The 24,952-nt window shown below is 32.7% G+C and overlaps 1 pseudogene; it reads right to left on the bottom strand.

Moving 5' to 3' along the window:
• Positions 1–5,100: 5,100 nt before the first annotated feature.
• LOC149529631 (protein EDS1B-like) overlaps positions 5,101–24,952 on the bottom strand; it is a 123,171-nt pseudogene continuing 103,319 nt past the window's right edge.

Here is a 24,952-nt window from a genome sequence, read left to right as displayed (position 1 = left end):
TTATCAATGAGCACATGAAGGACACATTTTTGGTGTATCATGACCTCAATGTCTAGAGGTCAATTATGTAGATGACTTAGTGAATTGTCATCCTCTTCAGGGAAGGACATATAGTAAAGTGACGTCAAATGACCTACCATAGATTGGAACCTCTCAAGATCAAGATCTTGAGGTATGTTTGTCTTAGTGAGGTCTTTGTCAAGAACCTACCGATGAGTAGCCAAGATTTTGAGCAATTCAAAGATCATATTTTAGCATTTATTCATGAAATTAATCAAGGATACTATAGCTAGTAGCCATAGAAGTTTTTGTGAGTTGTGTTCCTTTTCCAGATGGACCAGCAAGAGGTTTGTCTTTGTGTTGTTCTAACTCAAGAGTAGAAGGTGTAGGGCCTTTGAGTACTAACTTGGCACAAGAATGTGTAATAGTTTTGGCACAAGTTTTTGATGGTTCATTGTTAGATGTGTTGGAAGTAGGGCCCCTTAAGAAAAATGGTGTCATAGGATTAGGATTATCTTGTTTTCCCTTAATGGTAATAACATCACAATACTCAACATCGACTGGTTCAACCATGTGGACTATCTCATCATCATCATTAGAGTATGTATATTTGATCTTGTTATAAGATTTTTGTTTTGAGTTTCTCCCCTTTCATAGTGTGGGCATGGCTCTTTAAAAGCCTTGTGATCTGAGTTCTTGTTATGTCCATCCACAACAATGTCACTGTCATTGATGAGGTCTTGGACTTTATGATGCAAGTTGATGCAATCACTGGTTTTGTGACCTTTGTTTTGGTGATATTCATAAAATTTAGTTTCATTCCACCATGGTGGTCATGGTTGGGGATCATAAGGATGAGGGTTTTCTAATGGATAAATGAGTTTTTTTTGTAGCAAGGTCTTGTATACCACATCCAAAGGTTCACCAAGATGCATGCATTCTCATTTCAGGCATGTAACCCAAGATAAGCTCTTTGGTTTGTTTCCAAACATATTGTTGTCTGAAGGGAGTTTCTTAAGATTCTTGGATTCTTTGAGATTGTCTATAAGACTACAAGCTAGCTTAGTAGGTTTAGGAGTAATTTTTTCAACAACTCCATTATGTACAACCTCTTAGTTTTGTTCACATACTTGGATTTTTCCTTAGTAGAGGTTGACCCTTATTTAGTGTCCTTTTAAAGGGTTAACTCCCCCTTTTTGACCATTAATTCCTCTATCCAGATAGCTTGTGTGACCATGTCTTTGAAAGTGCATGGACCTTGAAGTTGAACTCTATACCCAAAATTATGTAGAAGATTATCTATACAGATATCAAATTTTTCTATTTTCAAGATTTTGCAAGAGTATTTGGTGTAAAGATATCTCCATCTCTGAAGGAATGTGAGGAAAGGTTCCCCAACTTTCTATTTAGGGTTGCACAAGTCTCAAATGTTAATTAGGTGTTGTATGTTGTGGGAGTACTATTGGACAAATAGGTTAACAATCTCATTGAATATTTTTATACTAGTGGGCAAGTGTGAAAACCACTCCATAGCCTAACAACCTAGAATTCTTGGGAATAGACAAATGGGATATTTTTTATTATGCATAAATTCTAGAGACAAGGCATAAAATTCCCACAAATGATCTTGGGGATCAATAGTTTCAAAGTATTTATTGTACTTAGGTAACTCAACTCCTCTTGGAAAAGGAGGCATGTCTATATTCTTGTCAAAAGGAAATGGACAAAGAGAGTCTAAGGTGTATGTTTTTGTAGGTTTGTCCTTATCATGCATCATTTGGGCTAACTATTCTTGGGTGATGTTTACTTGCTTTTTAAATTTGAACATTTCACTCTCCTCTTTAGGTGTAATGATAGTTTCAATGTTAAAGCAAAGAGGTAGCTTGGCTCCCTCTTGGGCAAGTTTGAGAAAGTATTTTTTTTTCTCTTCATTAAGAAAGATTTACATGAATTTATAGAAGCTTTTTTCCTTATGGCATTTTTTGATATGTTTGGGAAACATTTCTTCCTCTTAATCATTCTCATTAGTAAAAGGTTCCTTATGTCTTTCATTCCTATGTTGATCTTGCTCTCTACTATTTTCTCCATGTATAGGTTCTTGATCAACCATTTTAGGAATGTGATAAGTTTCAGTATATGTTGGTTGAAAAGGTTGTCTAAATAAGAATTCAGCTATGTTGTTTGGAGACATATGAACTTTTCTAGTTTTAGGATCCTCTTGATACAAGGGGTTCCTAGTTTGTTGTAAGTTTATGGAAAATGGTCTTTGAACACGATGTGATCTGACAGGTGAAGGAGATTGTGAATACTCCTCACTAGATGAACTTGACATATACTGTGTATAAACTAAGAAGTGACCTTTTCCATGATTATTACCCCTAGCTCTACCTCATATAAGTCTAAGGGGATAAACATGTTTCCACTTTTTGTTACCATAGTCATAGACAAGGACCACACTAGAACGTAGTCTCAAAAAATAAAAATAAGAGTGTTGTATACTAAGGTAGGAGTCATCTAAGTAATGGATGGAACAACCAAATATTATGACTATTGTGATGCAAATTATGAAAAACATGAGAAGACAAGAGAAACATAGACAAGTAATAAGACTAGTTTATGTGTAGATCACAAGTTGTTAGCTAAGAAATAAGCCAATGTTTGACATTGTTTGTAGATATAGAAGTGGTAAATGTTGTAGATATAGATCAGACTTAGAGAATATATAACTCTAATAAAATATTTTGTTAGTTTTGAGGACAAGATACTGTATGAAGATTCTCAGGGAACCACATGAGAAAACACAAAGAACTAGGAAAATATTTAAAACAACAATTTTAGGAGAGTTTCCTCACATGAGGACTTACACAGAGCCATGTGAGAAGTTAATAGACATTAAAAGATAGTATTTGCAAGATCTCACATAGAGATTCACAGGTAGTTACTTGCACAAAGCCATGCAAGGAATTGTTTACAAGGTGTTTTCTTGCATGAAAATTCATAGAATTAGGCAAGAGAATCTAGACAAGATGACAATTGTTGACTAGATTTTGAAGAGATTTTCAAAGTTTTAGATAGTTTTGATAGATTATAGATTGTGTTTATAGATTTCAAATAGATATCAAGATGGTTTTCAAGTTTTTGGATAGCATTTTGGTTTTTGAAAAGATAGTTGTTTTCAGGTACACATAGGAAGCAAGCAATAACTACAAACAATCCAATTAAGGACAAAGAAACTGAGAGGGATGGGGGAGTCTTGACCTTTTGTTTATTTGATAGATTTGGACAAGTTTAAAAACTCAAAACAAACATGCTTTATCCCTAAAACAAAAAATGGTAGAGAAGGTAAAACCTTTGTCTCACAACTTATGTGCATGCATTCACCTCACATAGCCATGTCATCCCACTAGAAGGCACTTATGATTTTAGAGTATTCAAAGGTATCAATAACATATATGCTGAATGAACACTCTTGTTGTAGGGGTCAAGAACATATAAAACTTCCCAACACCTAGGTACATTCCTATGGTCAAAATCTACAAGAGAGATTCACCCCATCCTTGCGCAAAGATTATGCCCCCTTTCAGAGGTGAACTGAGTAGCAACTTACTAAGAGGTCTTCCATTCATATTAGCCCTAGTGGCTTCACAAGAGAAGTTGAGGAAAGTAGCCCACACCAATATCTATAAGTGCACACACTTGACTAGCAAGACTAAGGCTAGTGCTAGCCAATGTAGTTTAAATAGCCTCTTCTTGATATATGATATCAAAATGAAGAAGAGGAGATTAATTTATCTTTGGAGTCTTTCTCTCTATAAAGCTTCTTTATTATAGTGAGTTGGAATCTGCAGTGTGTTAGTGAACAAGTTTTTCCTCTCAAAAACACCTTCACAAATAACTCTCAAATACCCAAAAAAAAGAAAGACAAACTTTGAAACCAACAATAGAATCACTTGAAATTATCTTGTCCAATGATCTCTAAATTTTTAAATATAGGTACAACTCCCTCCTTTTGGTTCAAAATAAATAATTTTCTGATATGCCTTTAATCTAGAAGGAAGTGAAGGAACACTAACATCCATTTATCAACATGACTGAATATTAAAATGAGGAGTAAATGAATAGTTTAACTTCCTCCCTTAGAACCTTTAAACTCCAAAAACAAGTTTCCAATATGCAATGAAGAAAAGCCAAAAATTTCACAAGTGATTGATATCCACAAGAACATGAATGACTACAAAGTAAAAAATAGTATATACTCTAGAAAGTTTAACATATAGAACTACATAATTTTATACTACTTTGTCACAGGTTCTGAAAAAAATGTTCAAAGTTTAAAGAATAAATACTTTTAAAAAAAACATTTCTAATTTTGTATCTATGGAGGGATGAACCCATTCTCATTACAAATTTAAAAAAAAAAAAAAAAAAAAAAAACCTAAAATTGTCTTCCCTTTCCTGCAAAAGTGCAAACCTATGAAATGGGAGAAGAACCTATGTACAATAGAATTTCTTACTTTCAAAGAAATCCCACCCAAGTAGTTCCCCAACTACCTATAACTTCTTGTCACAAATCTTTTATCTCTTAGGCATATTACAACAATAATTAATTCTATTAAGAGTTAATTATTGCTTTTCCAACCTAGCCCATCTCCCAAAAGTTTCTCCCTATATAGATTTTCCACAAATACCTCATGTTGCAATAATAATTAATTATTTTAAATTATTTTTTGACTTTTATCTTGCCTCCCTTATCTCTTTTCCCATTACAATAATAATTAATCCTTATTGAATTAATTATTTGATAGATTTATTTAAATTCATTTGGTATTTGACTATTTTGCATTTGAATATTTGAATATTTAATTCTTTAAAGAATTAAATACTATTTAATGGAAAATAATTTATAAATTATCTTTAAAAGCATAACTTTTAAATTTTATCACATAGTTGAATGGGAGGGAAATATTTAGGGTTTCCAATTCCTAGGTAGAAATAGCTATAATTAGGGGTTGCATTCTATGCCAGGATGCAGAGAACTCCAGAATCACTATCTACTACAATCTAGTGCTTCATCCATTGGCTATAGAGTCATAATTTTTCTTATAATAACCCATGATAGGAGACCAAAATGTATTTATCTAGAACCATATGACTGACCTACATGTTCTAAACTAAGAGATAGTTTCCATTGTTGCTCTATCATCTAGAAGTCTACAATGTCCAGAGGCTCAACAAGTCTTTGTAAGTAGTGCATGCACTAATCCAGTTGTTTAAGAACTTAAAGTCACTTGGAAATTCATGATTCTTCACCTTTTCAATAATGTAATCCTAGAAAATTTGAAGATATATTCTATTCTTGTTAACATGAAAATCTCTTTTTTTTTGTCCAAGTCTCTAAAAACAACATAAGAGCTTTGTTTGTTACCATCAAACACATTTTTAATGTAAAATTCAAACTCTACCATTACTTTGGCTCTTGATCAACTCCTTATTTAGATTCTCATTGTCCATCTCATTCTACTTTTTCAAATCTTTAGTTTCTTTGAAGGTGTGAAATGCAGATTGATTTTGAGTTTGGAAACCCATTGCTTGAATTATAGTGCCATTACCATCTCAAGGGAGGATTTTGAGATGATTTTTTTAGTTATTATTGTGCATCTATTGTCAATAACATGCTTCAACTCATCCCCATAGCTCATGTACTCTAAAATGAATGCAACTACAATCTCACTTCACGCTACAATATCATTGTCTTGTGTATTTTGTAGGGTCAAAATTAACATCTTCAAGATAGCTTGAGGATTCTCAATAAAAATTGTCATAGATTGAGCAGATAATGTAAGCCCCAATGGGTTTATATGGGCTATATTCTTCTCTAGGGAACTTTACATTCCCCATAAGTTTCTTGCTAACATCTAGACTAGAAGGATGTATTAAATTAATAAAATTATTGCCTATTATGCTACCTTTATGAGGAAAAATAGAATTCAAATGCTATCCAATTGATTAAAAAAGGCGTGAGGACTATTTGTGGAATAATATCATGTTTGGAAACCATATGACAAAAATTTCTTGACCAATCTTGATGAAAAACTAATTCCATATGAATAGTATCTCTAACAAGAGAAGAACCAAATGTGATGCAATTAGTAGAAATTTTTCTTAGCCTTTTTCCTAGAACTCAAATCATAGTGGTAGTTTCAAACGCACCTCCTATAAAATGACCAAAAAATATAATATTTTTTTTCCTTATTTGCTTCAAAAATGTGTTCATCTCAACTTCCAAGTTTCATTTTTTGAGAATGTACCAAAATAGATTGAGAGCTCCTTTTTGAACTAGACCTGGTTGATCATCATTGCCCTTCAGGCTAGCTGAGAAGATTTTTTTTTCTCATTATATATACCTCACTATTTATATGGGGTATCACTAGTTTTGAAATCCCCTATGTAAAATGAAGAGAATGTGATAAATAATACAGCTTCATGTTCCCTTACACAAATTAGGTATTACCATTGTGGTCTAAAATAATGCACGTCTCACCCCAAGCTTGTTCAAGGATTCGATAAGTAGAAAGAAAAATCACCATTTCTTAACCAGTAGTGAACTTGAGCTACATGAAAATATTCATGAGCTAGATCCCATTGTATAGCACCATAACAGTCCCATCTATTTATTTGAATCTTGCCTAGCAATCAAAGATCATTTGGTATATAAAACAACATATCCTCCACTGAAATATATATATATATATATATATATATACACAATGTTAGATTCTGATGAAATGTATTCGCATTCTCATATCCCAATGTGAAACCTTCTCATCCAAAGTATTTTGTTTGAATGATCATCCACACTTGATGCTTCTTTTCACAACTTAACATATATATGGTCAACTTCACATTCATTTTTCCAAAAATAGTCACCATCAAAATTGTTAGGCCTTGCCCATTTACAAGCTATCCTTGATTATTCCACAATGAATATGACTAAGTTTATCCATATCAATTCTTTATCATAATCCACTGAATCAGAAAAATAGTTCCTTAAAAACTTAGATGCTCAAAAGTACTTTCCCAACTTGCAGGTTTTAACTACCCTCATATTTGCATGATTAGCATCAAAACTTGGTGGCATAAGGGTGTGCAAAGCACCAAATAATAGATCATGAGCCTCAACATTTAAACATCCTTGCCTCATCAAGATCTAGAGAATACATGCTAAGGAGAGCTTCCATGTCATCCTCTTTTGCTTGTGAAATGAGCTTCTACTCAATTGTAACCTTTAGCTTGCTCAGTCTATCATCATCTTCAATTGGACCATCCCCTGCAATAATAATATATGATATCATTTCATTTCCACCTAGTAATGGTAGTGGGACATTATGATGTTTCATTGCCAAAATTAGAGAGCTATGAAATAGAAGCATTTTCCACAATGTACACTCTCAAAGGTCTCACAAATGCATGATTTTGCAAATGATTATAATGACAAATTATTATTTCCAATTGGTTTCTCTTATTTTCCAGCCACCACATCTCAACCATAATTAGGGTTAACACATCTTATTGTGACACTTCACGATTAATTAGAAATGTTAGATAAAGTTACCATTTGAAAACTTGGTATGGGTCTATAATCTTCCTCTTGTGGGTGGCTTGAACCTTTCAATGTGCATAGTTTACATTAAATGATATGCTCAAAACCATTTGAATTTTGATAGCTACACATCTTCCAAGTGTTGATGATATTTGACCCATATTTCAATGCAAGAGGATTGCCACCAATGGGGAACTCCTTTTACCAAAAAATTTATTTGTGATTGTAGCTTTAGACTAAATATTTGTCCACATATTTTATTCTTTCACAACAAATGGATGAAATTTCCATTATATATACACCATCATCTATTTTTCAAAAAAAATCTGATTTCTTGAAGTGTGAGAATAGAAATATCTAGAGCCAGTGTAGTTGAAAAAAAAATTGCTCCATGAATGAAAACAATCATTGAGTCACTTTAGAGCATTATTATATTTTAATGCATGGCTCCAATAACTCCAAATAGTGAGTTTGGGTAAACACAAGATGTTTCCATTCAATGGGAGGTACTTTATTTTTTGAAACTCCTCAAAATATGGATTACCTCAAGGAAAGGGGAAAGGCATAAAGCTCACAAAGCCTTTATTGAAACAACAAACCAAAAAAAATAGAAACAACCAAGCCATAATTTTATATTACTTTGTCATAGCTTTTGAAAAATATGTTCAAAGTTTGAAGCATAAATACTTAAACAAAAGTAGTTCTAATTTTGTATCTATGGAGGGATGAACCCTTTCTCATTACAAATTTTTTTAAAAACATAAAATTGTCTTCCCTTTCCTTCATAAGTGTAGACTTGTGAAATGGGAGGAGAACCTGTTTACAATAAAATTTCCCATTTTTTAAAGAAATATTACCCAAGTAGTTCCTCAACTACCCATAACTTCCTATCAAAAATCTTTTATCTCTTAAGCACATTACAACAATAATTAATTCTATTAAGAATTAATTATTGCTTTTCCAACCTAGCTCATCTCCCACAAGTTTCTCCCCTTACAAGTTTTCCACAAATGCCTCATGTTATAATAATAATTAATTCTTTAAAGAATTAACTCTTCTAAATTATTTTTTCACTTTTATCTTGCCTCCCTTATCTCTTTTCCCATTACAATAATAATTAATCCTTATTGAATTGATTATTTGAGAGATTTATTTAAATTCATATGGTATTTGACTATTTTGCATATAAATATTCAAATATTTAATTTTTTAAAGGATTAAATACTATATAATGCAAGATAATTTTTAAATTATCTTTAAAAGCTTACCTTTTATATTTTCTCACATAGTTTAATGGGAGGGAAATATTTAGGGTTTCCAATCCCTAGCTAACAATGGCTCTAATTAGGAACTACATTCTATGCCAAGATATAGAGAACTCTAGAATCTTTTTGTTGTTGCAATCTAGTGCTTCATCCATTGGTTGTAGAGTCATCATTTGGCTTCTAATAACCCATGAGAGGAGACCAAAATGTATTTATCCATAACCATATGATGAACCTGCCTAGATAGCTTCCATTGTTGCTCTATTGTCTAGAAGTTTGCAATGTCCAGAGGCTCAACAAGTCTTTTGTATGTAGTTCCTACACTAATTCACTTGTTTATTAACCTAAATTTACTTGGAAATTCATGATTCTTCACTTTCTCAATAATCTTTTGTTCCCTTCTTTGCTTCAAAATTGTGTTCATTTGGGCTTCCACGTTTGAATTTTTGAGAATGTACCAGAATATATTGAAAGCTCCTTTGTGAACAAGAGTTGGTTAATCATCATCTCCCTTTAGGCTAGTTGAGAAGATTTTGTTCTCATTCTATATATCTCACTATTTATATGGGGTATCGTTGGCAGTGAAATCCCCTATATAAAATGAAGGAAATGTGATAAATAATACACCTTCATGGTCCCTTACAAAAAATAGGTATTATCATTATTGTTTGAAATGATGTGCATCTCACCCCAAGCTTGTTCAAGGATTCCACAAGAAGAAAGGAAAATTGTTAGCTCTTCACCAATAGTGAACTTGGGCTACACAACAATCTACATGAGTTGGATCCCATTGCATGGTACTATAATAGTCCCATCTATTTGTTTGAATCTCACCCAATGATCAAAGATCATTTGGTATACAAAAAAATATATCCTTGACTAAAATTTCAATATATATACTCTATTAGATTCTAACAAAATGTATCAAATTTCTCATATCCTAGTGTACAATATTCTCATCTAAAGTATTTTTGTTCGAATGATCATCCACACTCAATGCCTCTTTTAACAACTTAACATATATATGGTCAACTTTAATTTCATTTTTCTAGAAATAGTCACCATCAAAATTTTCAAGTCTTGCCCATTTACAAGCTATCCTTGATTCTTCAACAGTGAATACAATTGAGTGTATCTAGATCAATTCTTTATCACAATCCACTAAACTAGAAAAATAGTTCCTTAAAAACTTAGACGCTCAAAAGTACTTCCCCAACTTTCAGGTTTTGATTGCCCTCATATTTGCATGATTAGCATAAAAAATTGGTGGTATAATGGTGTGCAAAGCACCAACTAATGGATCACAAGCCTCAACATTTACAACATCCTTGCTTCATCAAGACCTAAGATATACGTTGTAAGGAGAGCCTCCATGCCATCCTCTTCTTCTTGAGATATGAAGTTTTGGTCAACTATAAGCTTTAGCTCGCTCAGTCCATCATCATCTTCAATTAGATCATCCCTTGCATTAATAATATATGATATCATTTCATTTCCACCTAGTAATGTGTAAGGAAAATTAGGTGTAGAAATAACTTCCTACACTAATTCCTTAAGGAAATTATTGTGAAAATTCTATTGAATCTTTAAAATTATAGATTTTATATTATGTAAATAATAATATTGCAATCAACCATGAATACAAAAAATAGATAGAGAAAGAAAACACATAAACACAAAGATATGCTGGTGGGGAAAAACCTTTCGATAAAACAACCCCACCCCTCCAAAACCTACACAATGTATTATCTTCAATAGAAAGGTTATAACACACTTGCAATGCAAGTTCTTTTAGGACACAAAAGACCAATCCAGTAGCGTCCAACAATACACTTTTCACTCTCTCCAATATATAACCCTAAACTCATGCATTTTCCATTTTAGGGAAACTTCCAAAGAACAACTATATTAGGTTTTTACCATTCTCTAGAAAAGAAGGAACCCAAATTTTTTTTTGGGACAATGCCCCAAACTCCACATGCTAGATTGAGACTTGAGTGTATAGTACTCAATGATCAATTTCCACATGTCTTCACATCTTCACCTATCATCAAATCTTCTAGAGATAGCTCTTACGCATCATAGGAATTTATCATAACCATTTTAGTCATGATCTCCTTACACACAATTCAAGATATTGACACATACAAGTGGTGTGACACATCAACATGCCAACTAGACATGTACACCCACACTTAATTACATTATTTGCAAAAAATAAATTTACAAAAAAAATAATAAGAGTAGGAATTATCCAAGGTTGAGACACCTTATTCATAATATTCTCCCACTTGTTGAACACCTTGTAAGAGCAATAGGAACATAATAGGAACTAACTGCTATAGGCCAAAAGGCCCATAGATTTTGAATACCATTTGAACTTCTCTGTGTCCACTAGCTTCATCAATGCATCTACAAAAATATTTATAGTATCTACCTTCTCTAAATTTATCTTTCCATCTTCTACCATATCTCTCACAAAGTAAAACTTCACATCAATGTGCTTTGTTTTGGAATGGAAAGTTGGATTCTTTGCAAGCCAAATAGCACTCTAACTATTGCACCAAAATAGTAATATAACCTGCATCAACACCAATATTAGAACACAATCTCCTAAGAAAAATGGCTTTCTTACAAGCATGAGTAGTAGCCGTGTACTAAGCTTTTGTAGTGTACAAAGCAACCATGGGTTGTTTCTTACTCATCCAACTAATGAAAAAACCAAATATAGTGAGCACATAAGCACTAGTGGATCTCCTATTGTCAATATCACTTGCCCAATTTGAATCCAAAAACCCACAAATAAAAATTGAATGCAAAGATCTAGAAGAGTTACCATGATAAAAAAAATAGAGTAATCTAATGTACCCCTCAAATATTTGAGTACTTGCTTAACTACATCCCAATGTACCCATCTAGGATTAGGTGTAAACCAACTTAGAACTCCCATTACTTGGGCAATATCTAGTCTAGTATAGACCATAGCATACATAAGATTGCCAACTGCACTAGCATAAGGTACTCTACTCATGTCCTCCACCATCATCTATAGATAATTTTTTTCCCATAGAAATAGGAACACACAATGGTCTCAAATCTACCATGTTTAACTTGTCCAACATAGACTTCACATACTTACTCTAACTCAACTAAAGTTTTTAGTTAGACCTATCTCTACTCATTCCCATACCCAAGATGTACCTTTCTGCCCCAAGATCTTTCATCTCAAACTGTTCTGACAACTAAGATTTAAAATAAAAAATTATACCCTTACCCTTCCCAAAAAACAACATATCATCAACATATAATGCAACAATAAGAAGGCAATCATTTTCAACTCTAAAATTAAAAAAATGATCTAATTTTGATCTTACATATCCAATTGACAACACAAAGGCATCAAACTTAAGGTACCACATCCTAGGAGATTTTTTCAAACCATACAGTGACTTCTTTAATCTGCAAACCAAAGATTCTTTACCTTTAACAATGTAGTGCTCAAGTTGTGAGATATACATCTCTTCCTCCAAATCACCATGAAGGAAAGTTGTCTTCACATCCATCTATTCTATCTCTAAATCATATGATGTAGCAAGAGATAACAAAAATCTAATGGATGCCAAATTTTCAATAGGAGAGAATATTTCACCATAATCTATTCCCTCTACCTGTGAGCACCCCTTCACAACCAATCTAGCATTTTACCTTTCAACACTACCATTTACATAGAATTTCTTCTTGAACACCCATTTTCTACCAATAGGTTTCCATCCTTTAGGAAAAGGTACAAGATCTAGAGTTTTTTTTTAATCTAATGAAGCCATATCATCATCTATGGCCTTAATCCACGAACTTGCATCTTCTATATCGAAAGCCTCTTTCATAGATCTAGGCTCATCAATGTTAGTAATCAAAGAAAAGGCACAACTAGAATATAACATAGAATAACCACACCTTTTTGGCTACTTTCTTACTCTTGTGGATCTCCTCAAGGGCTGAGGTTGAGGTTATTCTTCCTCTTCTTCTGAACTATTAGAGCTGCTAGAGCTCTCCTCATCATTAGATCCAACATGGTCTTTTTGTTTAGTCTTCTCAGGGGTAGGAGGCAATGGAACAATATATTCTTTCTTTTCTTTTTCACCTAGTTGTAGAACTATACAACACCTTACTAGTTGTAGGGTCCCAAACCTTGTATCCCTTTACACTAGCATTGTATCCAATGAAAATACATTAGATATTTTTGTTTTCCAACTTAGATATTTTCTCCATTGGAACATGTGAATAAGCTTCACAACCAAAAACATGAAGATGTCTAATTGAAGGCTTACATCCATGGGTGTCTTACTAATAAGGGTTGATGTAAGAGATCTATTAACTAGATAGAAAGCAATGGTCACATCTTTAGCCCAAAATCTTTGTTCAAGACCAGCTCCACTGAGCATACTCCTATCCTTCTCCATCAATGTCCTATTCATTCTTTTTGCAACTCCATTTTTTTGTGGGGTATGTTGAGTTGTCTCATGACTCTCGATACCTTATTCTTTACAAAATTGCTCAAACTCTATTGAGAAAAACTCACCACCATTGTCAGTTCTTACACACTTAATCTTCTTAGTAGTCTGATTCTCTACAAGAGCTTTAAATTCCTTGAACCAACTAAAGACTTGTGTCTTAATGTTTAGGAAATAAATCCATGTCCTTCTACTATAATCATCTATGAAAGATACAAAAAATATAGACTTGGATATTGAAGGAACTTTTATAAGACCAAATACATAAAAATGAATAAGATCCAAAATATTAGAAGATTTGTGAGAACTAGAGTAAAATTGAACATGATTTTGTTTACCATAGAAAGAATGTTTGCAGAAGTCAAACTTGAGATTACAATCTTTTAACCCCTCAATGAGGTTCTTGTTTTTTAGGGTTTTGAGACCCTTCTCACCAACATGGCCAAATCTCATATGCCACATCATTGTCTTTTCTATAGGAATCTTTCCTTCCAATGTGTTTGCACCCTTAGGTACACATGTTGCACTACCATCAGAACCAATAACCATAGTCTTCCTTACTGCTTATTCAAATGGTGGGGATGAAGTGATAGCTACTCTCTTCTTTAAAATAGAAGAACTATTGCACTAAGAAATGCATGCATCAAGATGAAATAGAGTACCTCTCCTAGTACCCTTAGCAAGCACCATAGCTCCTCTCATCATCTTGCATCCATCTTTAGAAATTTCAACTTGCATACCTACATCATTCAACATACTTACAAATAATAGGTTTTGTGCCAAACTAGGAATGTGCATTACCCCATTGATCCTTGTTGCTCATCATCAAGGAATGTGATAGTGACACATCCTCATCCAACTATCTTTAGGTGAGAATCATCACCCAAGTACACCTTTCCACCACCAAAAACCTCATACTTTGAGAACTAGCTCTAATGAGAGGTCATGTGGAAAGAAACACCCAAGTCTATCAACCACATATCGTCAGATGCATGCATTTCCAAGGCTACAATGAAATCACTACCATCTTCTTGATATTTTTTTAAACCTAAATCTAAGGCCTTCTTCTTCTTCTTTAGCTCTTTATAGTCTTTACAGAAGTGCATAGTCTTATCACATTTCTATTATTTTTCCTTGGACTTTCTAGGAGTCTTTGATTTTTCGTAAGATTTGGATATGCCCTTTTTAGACTTGTTTTCATTTTTCTTCTCTCTATCATTAGATCTCATGCAAATAGCAAGAGCTTCCTTAGCTGAATCTGAAGACTTTCTCTATGTCTCTCTAGATAATAGCAAAGATGCCACATGATCCATTTTGAAAGTGACTAAAGTACTTCCAACAGCCATCAAAAGATGGTCCCATGAATCTACCAAGGAACATAGCAAGGTCATACATTGATCCTCCTTTATCTTGACACCAGATGATGTTAACTATGTAATCAATAAATTAAAAGCATTTAGATGATCTATAACAGATCCTCCTTCCTCCATTCTTAGAGAATACAACTTCTTCCTTAGGAATAACTTATTCACTAGAGATTTGGCTTGATACATAGACCCAAGCCATGTCAACAAAGTATTTGTGATCTTCTCATCAAGAACATTTAGGAGAACTAAATCATCTAGATAGGGTCTAATGAGACCCTTAGCTTTTTGATCCTTGAGATCCCAATCTACTTGAGATATTGTTGCAAGTCTCACATCAAGTGAAGCCTCCTTCCATAGATCATGATCTTCAAGTAAGTCTTCCATCTTGATTTTCCACAGCTCAAAATTATTGCCATTAAATTTCTCCACCTCCATTTTTCCATATGATGAACTGGTCATCTCAATATGCAAATAAGATTTAAAATTCTTTATACAAAACTCTCACTCAACTTGAGATTAGCTCAAAAAAACCTACACAACAACTAGGATCAAAAGTTGATCAAGCTCTAATACCACTTGTATGGAAACTCAGGTGCAAAAATAGCTTCATACACTAATCCCTTAAGGAAAGTATTGTGCAAATTCCTATTAAATCCTTATAATTAAAGATTTAATATTATGTAAACAACAATATTGCAGTCAACCATGAATATGGAAAATAGATAGAGAAATAAAACATATAAACACAATGATATGTTGATGGGGGAAAACCTTTCGATAAAACAACCTTACCCTTCCAAAACCTGCATAGTGCATTATCTTCAAAACAAAGGTAACAACACACTTGCAATGCAAGTTCTTTCAAGACATGGAAAACCAATCTAGTATTAATGAAAAATAAACTTTTCACTCTCTCCAATATATAGCCCTAAAAATTCTTATTTCATGCACTTTCCATTTTAGGGCAACTTCCAAAGAACAACCATATTAGGGTTTTACCATTCTCTAGAAAAGTAGGAACCCAAAAAAATTCACCCATGCTAGATGGAGACTAAAGTGTACAATACTCAATGATAAATTTCCACATGTCTTCACATCTTTACCCATCACTAAATCTTCCAGAGATAGCTCTTAGACATCATAGGAATCCATCATAACTTTTTAGCCATGATCTCCTTACACACAATTCAAGATTCTGACACATACAAGTGGTGTGACACATCAACATGCCAACTAGACATTTAGACTCACACTTAATTACATTATTTAAAAAAAAATACATTTACAAATCAAATAATAAGAATAGGAATTATCCAAGGTTGAGACACCTTATTTCTAAAATAATGGTAGTGGGAGATTATGATGTGTCATTGCCAAAATTAGAGAGGTGTGAAAATGAAGCATTTTCCATAATGGATATTCTCGAAGGTCTCACAAATGCATGATTTTATAAATGATTATACTGAAATTTTATTTTTTCCAATTGGTTTCTCTTATTTTTTAGGCATCGCATCTCAACCCTAATTAGGGTTAACATTTTATTGTGACACTTCATGCTTAATTAGTGATGTTAGAGAAAGTCACCATTTGAAAACCTAGTATGGGTCTAGAATCTTCCTCTTGTGGGTGAATTGAACCTTCCAACATGTATAATTTCCATTAAAGTATATGCTCAAAACCATTTGAATTTTGATAGCTGCACATCTGCCAAGTGTCAGTGATATTTGACCCATATTTCAATGCAAGAGGAATACCACCAATGAGGAACTCCTTTTACCAAAAAATTGATTTGTGATTGTATTTTTACAATAAAAATTTGTCCACATATTTTATTCTTTCACAAAAGATGGATAAAATTTTCATTATATAGACACCATAATCTATTTTTCAAAAAAAAAAGCTCTGATTTCTTGAAGTGTGAGCATAGAAATGTCTAGAGCCCGTGTAGTTGGAAAAAATAAAATTGCTCCATTAATGAAAAGAGCCATTGGATGACTTCAAAGAATTATTATATTTTAATGTGTGGCTCCAATAACAATGGATAGTGAGTTTGGGTAAACATAAGATGTTGCCAATCAATGGGAGGGCCTTTATTTCTTGAAACTACTTAGAATATGGATTACCTCAATGAAAGGGGGAAGGCTCAAAGCTGACAAAGCCTTTATTAAAACAAAAAAACAAAAAAAATATAAACAACCAAGACAAAATTTGCAAAATAGACAATTATTTATAATGGAGAGGGGAAAACCCTAAAAGTTAATTGTGACCACTTACAGGCTAGAAAAAGTATGAGCCTTTTCAAATCAATTTTTGGAAAGATGAATGCATATTTGATTGAAACAAAAGTAACATAGCCAAAGAAAAATTCATCTCATCTATGAAAGATATATGCATGGGGGGAAAATAAAAATAGAATTACAATCTCATTCTAAATTTTTCAAATCACCATTTTTCACAAACTTAGATGAAATGACAATAAATGTTTCCATACCTTGAGTTCCTTGAAATTTTGATTTCTCATGTGATTTTTCTACCGTGAACTATTGCATTGATTCTTCCAAAGTAAGATAGTCAAAAATATTTTTAGGAGGCAAAAAATATGTGAATCTTTTTCTTCCTCTTGATTGTCCCTTGAGTCCTCTTCAAGATTATTTTTCTTGTTCATGCATCACTTCACCAATTTATTTTTCTTCACACATCTCCTATACTTTTTCTAGCTCTTTCACAAGAGATCTTCTTTGGATGAGGATAGCACCATACATAGATTTTTAAAATGCTACTCACTTTGCCAAATCCTCTATGATTTCTTAGATTCGATTATCTCTAAATGGAGGCAAAAAAATAAACATATCAACATCATCTTCATTTCTTGTAGGAATTCAATCCTTCAAGATTACTAGATTTCTCTGAAATACCTTTTGGTATTCATCTTCAATAAAATTGCCAACCTCCATCCTAGGGGAGGTACTTCAATTTTTTTAGAAATTAACTGCACAAGGCACTCTAATTCCCTAGTAGATTTTCCAAAAACTATTATTGAATAGGTTTTTTCTCTCACAAACACCTTTACCAATAACTCTCAAATACCCCAAAAAAGAAAGACAAACTCTGAAACCAACAATAGAATCACTTGCAATTATCTTTTCAAGTGATCTTTAAATTTTGAAATAAAGGTACAACTCCCTCCTTTTTATTCAAAATAAATAATTTTCTAATATTCTTTTAACCTAGAAGGAAATGAAAGAACACTAACATACATTTAACAACATGATTGAATATTAAAATGAGGAGTAAATGAACAGTTTAACTTCCTCCCTTGGAACCTTTAAACTCCAAAAATAATTTTCCAATATACAACAAATAAAATTCAAAACTTTCACAAGTGATTGATATCCACAAGAACATGAACCACTACATAGTAAATAATAGCATATAATCTAGAAAGTTCAACATATAAAACTACATAGTTTTATATTACTTTGTCACAGCTTCTGAAAAATATGTTCAAAGTTTAAAGCATAAATACTTTAAAAAAAATAGTTATGATTTTGTATCTATGGAGGTTTGAACCCTTTCTGATGTAACAGGCTTGGTGAAAACTCTCTTTTCCACTTTCATGGCTACAAAATGTAACCGGAGATACCCCACATCAACGTGATGGGCTTAAAATCTTCACATACATCCATTGTACCCATAATCAGGTCTTCAAAGATCATTATTGCATAACAAAACTCACCACTATATGTTCCTTTGGACATTGCATGTACCTCCACGGTGACACATCTCACCAACTCACCATCCTTATTGGGTCCCCATTTACACACGACCACTCTCACCAATTGCAACTCGGGCTCTCATAAAGGTGGTTATGCAGACAATAAAACATAAATGCCAATTCTTGTGTTTGGCTGCTCACCCATGACTTCCTTCTTATCGGGTTTTCAACATGCACAGGATTCTACTGACTGAGGCCACTTCCCATCGGCCATTCATCTCTATCACAACAAGATTCAAACCCTCCACCTTGTGCTATGACTATGCCTGACTCTCCATCATCAAGTCTATTGACCATTAATGGTTGCCATCTTTTCTACACTTAAGCTGCCTCTCTTCATAGACTCGTAAACAGACCTTAATAACTTTTTATAGACATAACATCTGCCAAATTTCTCTAGTGAGAAGCTGCGCAATTAGGTTCTTTCAAACATATCAAAAATGGAGAGAAATCCAATGGTGGGTTTGTGAGAGATGACCCTCACAAGAAGACCCAAATTTTTGTAACAAAATGTTTCTCCAATTAATGTTTTGATGTCACTCATGCTCAGCTTTCCTCAACTTTTCCAAGCTGGTTCGTGGTTCCAATAATAGTTTTGAAACCAATATTCTTTGCCAATAAACAATGATCACTCTTTTCCATGCTCATTCAATAGAGATCTAAAGCAAAATCGAATGCATAAAGAGAAGACAGTAATAAAATAGAGAAGTCTGAGAAAACACAATCTTATTTAACTTCAAAAGACCTTAATTAAAAATGCATAACACATGCATGGCTCTCTGGCTAAAAGGCCAGAGAGCCGATTCTCTTCACTATTCTTTTGTGCTCTCTTTGTGAGTTCTCCTTCGTAATCTCTCTACCTCCTCTTTTCGGTTACATATTTCTTTTTTTTAAAGAGATCCTAGGTAGTTATTGAAACCACCTTATATTTGCCCTGTGCAAATCTATCTTTCTTGATTTTAAATACGTTTCAAGTATTTTTAATACATTTTAGTACAATTTCACCATTTCTTCACATGGTGCCATGAATCCAAAAAGGACTCAAACATTTCAACATTACAAAATTCATCATAATTTGCTAGGGTTGAGGTGCTCCCGCATCATACTCCCAAACTTAAAATAATTTCCATGTCTCATGGAAATGTTGATACTTATTTTGAATGAAGTTTTCTCTTCACACGCTTTGGCTGTGCACTCTGATGTTGTAGCTTACTCCCATCACAGAAGTATAGACGGATTGCTCCCACGATGTTGCTTCTTGTCGACTTCACAACACTGCCTTTGGACCTCTCGCGCAGGCCCTTGGACCAATCTCTATGGCCCCTGACAAACTACTTGTCTATCTTCCTACAGCTTGTGGACTTCCACCGTGTGACTACAATCTTCTTAACTCAAACAAACACTAAACTCCACCTAGATCTTTCACTGCTCTGATACCACTCTGATGTAATAGGCTTGGTGAAAACTCTCTTTTCCACTTTCATGGCTACAAAATGTAACCGGAGATACCCCACATCAACGTGATGGGCTTAAAATCTTCACATACATCCATTGTACCCATAATCGGGTCTTCAAAGATCATTATTGCATAACAAAACTCACCACTATATGTTCCTTTGGACATTGCATGTACTCCTGCATCACTTTCTCATTACTATTTTTTTAAAAAAAATCTAAAATTGTCTTCCCTTTCCTTTAGAAGTGCAGACCTATGAAATGGGAGAAGAACGTGTTTACAATAGAATTTCCTACTTTTAAAGAAATCATACCCAAGTAGTTCCCCAACAACATATAACTTCCTGTCACAAATCTTTTATCTCTTAGGCACATTACAGCAATAATTAATTCTATTAAGAATTAATTATTGCTTTGCCAACCTAGCCCATCCCCCACAAGTTTCTCCCCTTATAGGTTTTCCACAAATTGCTCATGTTACAATAATTATTAATTCTTTTAAATTCTTTTTTCACTTTTATCTTGACTCCCTTATTTCTTTTTCCATTACAATTAATCCTTATTGAATTAATTATTTGAGAGATTTATTTAAATTCATTTGGTATTTGACTATTTTACATTTGAATATTTTAACATTTAATTCTTTAAAGAATTTAATACTATATAATGCAAAATAATTTAGAAATTATCTTTAAAAGATTACCTTTTATATTTTCTCACATTGTTGAATGGGAGGAAAATACTTAGGGTTTCAAGTCCCTAGGTAACACAATAAAAGAATTATGCTCACTTGTGTCATTCCCGGAGGTTGGATCACTCTGGCAAGCCCTCTATATGTTGACTCAGACTAGTGGTTTGGATCTAAGGGTACAAGTTTTTGATTTCCCTCAAGAGGAAAGAGCATACTCCTCTACCTCATCATCTTGCCCAAACACACAAGACATGTTAATCATTTAGTGAGCTTAATTTATCCTAACTTGTCTTTTCTCAAGATTTTGACATCCTAAAAGGAAATCATCATCCCTTCATAGAAAAGACTCATATTAGAGAACCACTAACTTGTTTTCCCCCCTCAAGTACCATCTTTCAGAGGCTTCTAGGTTTTTTCTTTACTCTTTGGCGTCACTTCCAAGTAGTAAAGAGCATACTCCCCTATTCCCCTATTCCCCTATTCCACTATCTTGCACCCTAAAAAGTTCACAAGCCCTATTTATACTATTTGTGAAAAGAAATAAAAGAAGACATGACATATAAGTAGGTTTAAAATGAGTCTTCAACATGTGTATCTTTAACAAATGTCCTACAATCACATGATCAGTATATGTTTCAAGTGTTTTGATAAGTTGTCTTCGATGAGTGTCCTACAAACTACTATCAAACTATTTGAAAACCAAAAATTAGGAAGAAAATTATTTAGAGAACATTGTTAAGAAAAACATAATGATAAAATTGAATTTTGGAAGCTACATTTGCATGTGTTATTACAAAATTTTGTGTGAAATCATGCATAGGCCCATGTGAGAAAATGATGTGTACCAAGCAAGAAATTATGCATTTATATACTTTTTTGCACGAAGAAGTGCAATGAAAGGGGCAAAATCTTCATTTCTTCATGCAAAAATGAGATTTCTCATGTGAGGATATGGAAAACTATATGGATGATAGTGGCAGACTAATTAAAAATGCAAAAAAGAAGAAGAACTGATGCCGAAAAACTTGATTTCTTGGCCCTACAGTGGGCACCAAAAATTTATGCGGGGAATGTGGGCCTTAGTATTCACACACACACACACACACTTTAGCATGGTCTTTATATGTGAAACCATCCTAGAATGAATATTGAATTGTTTTTCTAAAATAGTTTGGTAAATTGATTTGTTGCTTCCTAACTTGATGGATTTTTCCCTTGCTCTCAGAATGAGAAGCAGACAACTAGACCTCTAGTACAAAGGACATTTCTTAAACTATATGAGAATGGAAATTGCACTAGATGAGATTCATATTAAGCTAAGAAATAAAAGAACATACTAAGCTAGATGAATGCATTTTAGAATCTAAATGATATTAATATGCAAGAAAGATAATAAACTATGAATGTATGAGCAAGTGAGAAAATATTCTAGCATAAATTTGATGTATAATTAATTCAACCTCTGTAATGAGGAATTGAAGGCCTCTTAAATATAATTCCATAAATCAATCAATGGTTGAGATCAATTGGAATGAATGGTCAAGATTGAATATGAGACTTAGTCAAAATGGAAACTTCGTTGTGTCGATGAAGTTAATTTCTTTAGATCTGAGTGTGATGAAGAGTTAACTGAATAAATTTCACTTCAAGTTCTAGTTCACTCAGAATTTCATTTTTTGAATTGAAGAGAAGATTTAAAGAGATTATTTAATTTGATAAAATAAGATGTGACTTCATCAATGCATAAACTTGTATTAATTGAATAATCAAATTCAATAATTTAAAATGAGGACATTGTTAAATTAAATACATTTAATTCTTTTGTACATTAACTAAAGAAGTAATTTAATTTAATTAAAGTATGAACACTTCTAATTTAATTTAATTTAATCAATAGGCTTAATGTAGCTAATTTGAGTTGATACTTGGGTAAAAGCACAAATTTCTTTCACCATTTATGATACCAAAACCTGTTTTGGTCAAATCTCATTTCTCTATCAAAGCTCAATTTTTTTCAAAAACTAAAAATACCCTTTTATAGATCTTAGATTCAATATCATCATTATATAAATTTTTGAGTGTTTTGATTAGTTATAATATGTTATAATCTCAAAATATTATAAGTCAATATTTCAACATTTCATAAGATGCTCCCTCAAAAAAGGAAAAAAAAAAGTAAATCATATCAAAAAATTAAAAAATTATATTTATCTCTAGAGAAGAGAATCCTCTTCATGAATATGCAATTTTTTTTCAAGAAGGTATAGATTTGAAAGGAAAGTTTTGATGGGAGGAAACAACTATTGGATTCTGATAAGGTTGAACTGAAGTACTTATAAAAAATAAAATATACATCAAAAACAATTATTTCTTTTTTTTTTCACTAGCTATACATGTCATCTATAAGATATTTTCAAATCAAAACAAAAAAACATGATTTGCATATACTTGTTTGATGAGAACTACACCCTATATTTTTTATAGTTAAAAAAGGGACTTTGAAACAAAATAAAATGAATAAATTATTACTCAAAATAAAAATAAGAATTATAGGCATAAAATTCATGCAATTTGACACATTTCATCAGTTTACATCATCTTCATATTTTAAACACAAATACCATTTTTTTGTCATTAATGTTGAATTGTCACATTTTGTTATCTCATTTCTTTATAAAAGTTGACATAGGTTTGTGGTTTTACCCACTTAGGAATTAAATAAGGGGTGTGATTGATGTAGATTAGGTTTTTTTTCATTTGACACATAGGTCAAGTTGTGAGTATTAGAATTAGAATTGCCTTGTGAAATAGGACTTAGGAATGATTGAATAGACAATAATTGGTTAATCATGGCAATGTACCAATTTTGGGGTATTACATAATAGGTCTATCATCTAACAAAGAATATTTATATTAGCAAATCATGTTGTGGGTACCATCCCCATTGGGGTTTTCTCTCTAATCAAGGGTTTTCCTAGTTAACATAACTAGTGTTATTGTTTATGAGTTTCTTTCTATGGTTTTTGATTATATTAAGTATATGGTTAAGGATTAATAAGGTTAATAATTTTTGTAATAGTTGGATAGCTAATTCAACACCCCCCCACCTCTCTTAGTTATATTGGTGGATTTTATATTCTACCAATTGGTATCAGAGCATCAAGTCCTTGAAGAGAAAGCTTAACAACTTTGGGAGATCAATGATGAGTCACTTAAAAAATAAAGTCCTAACCTTTATGGAGTTTACTATAATAGTTGGAAGGAGAAGATGAAGACTCATCTCCTATGCATGGGTCTAAGATATTGGCTTTTGACAAAGAATAATAAAGATATTGTAAAAAAAGAGAAGCTTGAAGAATACAATGAAGCAGAAAGAGATCTATTTATGTTCAATATGAGATCTAGAGAAGCTTTATTTACATCTCTTCCTAAGAATGAATATAGTTAGGTGAAATCACTTGTAACATATTATAAAATTTGGGAAGCTTTAGAATCTACTTTTGAAGGAGATAAGCATACACAAAGAGTAAGGTCATATAATTGCACATGCTTGTTTCAAGATGCTAAAATGATGGAGGATGAATCAATGAGAAGATATGTTGGTAGGATATCTCAAATTGTTGTAGGAATAAAGTCCTTTAGTGGATCCAAAGAGGAAGTTGAGATTATGTGGAATACTTTAAAAACTTTGACATCACTATTCAAACAAGTAGCACAAATGATTAAAATTTTGATACCTTGCAATAAGAAGTTTACCAAAGAGACTTTTCTTGAAACATTGGATGTAAGAGAACCAATTTTGAGACAATTAGGAGAACTAACAAGAGTGGAAAAAATTTTTAGTGCCTTAAGCATTCATCCTTGCTTATACTGAAGTGTAAGAACCCATGGAAATTATACTAGTAGCAACTTGTAGGACTAGAAAATGGGTTGGAACCTAGCATACTATGAGAAACCACACCACTCAATCAACATATGCTAAAAACCCTTTTAATCTACCATGAAAGAAAAATAAAAAAAAGAAAACAACACAAATTGGAACTTCCTCTTTTAGTTGTTTCTCCCATGTCCTTCATTCTTCTCCATTTGATGTATCTCCAATTGCCTATAGTGCACACAATTGAAAGAAAAATCCTATGATGATCTGATGTTATTAAGAGTACAAGCAGAGTGTTTTCAAACCTAATGGACTCTAAAAATGAATACTCTAAGAGGTAAGGGTTGAAGACTCTAAAAATTCTAAAGATGTTAAAGATAGATATTGAAGACCAAAAATGGGAGCAAGAAG

The sequence above is a fragment of the Cupressus sempervirens genome, chromosome 11 (assembly GCF_028749045.1).
Source record: "Cupressus sempervirens isolate cs-2001-9-10 chromosome 11, ASM2874904v1, whole genome shotgun sequence".
Classification (NCBI taxonomy): domain Eukaryota; kingdom Viridiplantae; phylum Streptophyta; class Pinopsida; order Cupressales; family Cupressaceae; genus Cupressus; species Cupressus sempervirens.
Note: the sequence above shows the minus strand (reverse complement) of the source record. Positions and strands in the feature narration are given on the sequence as shown.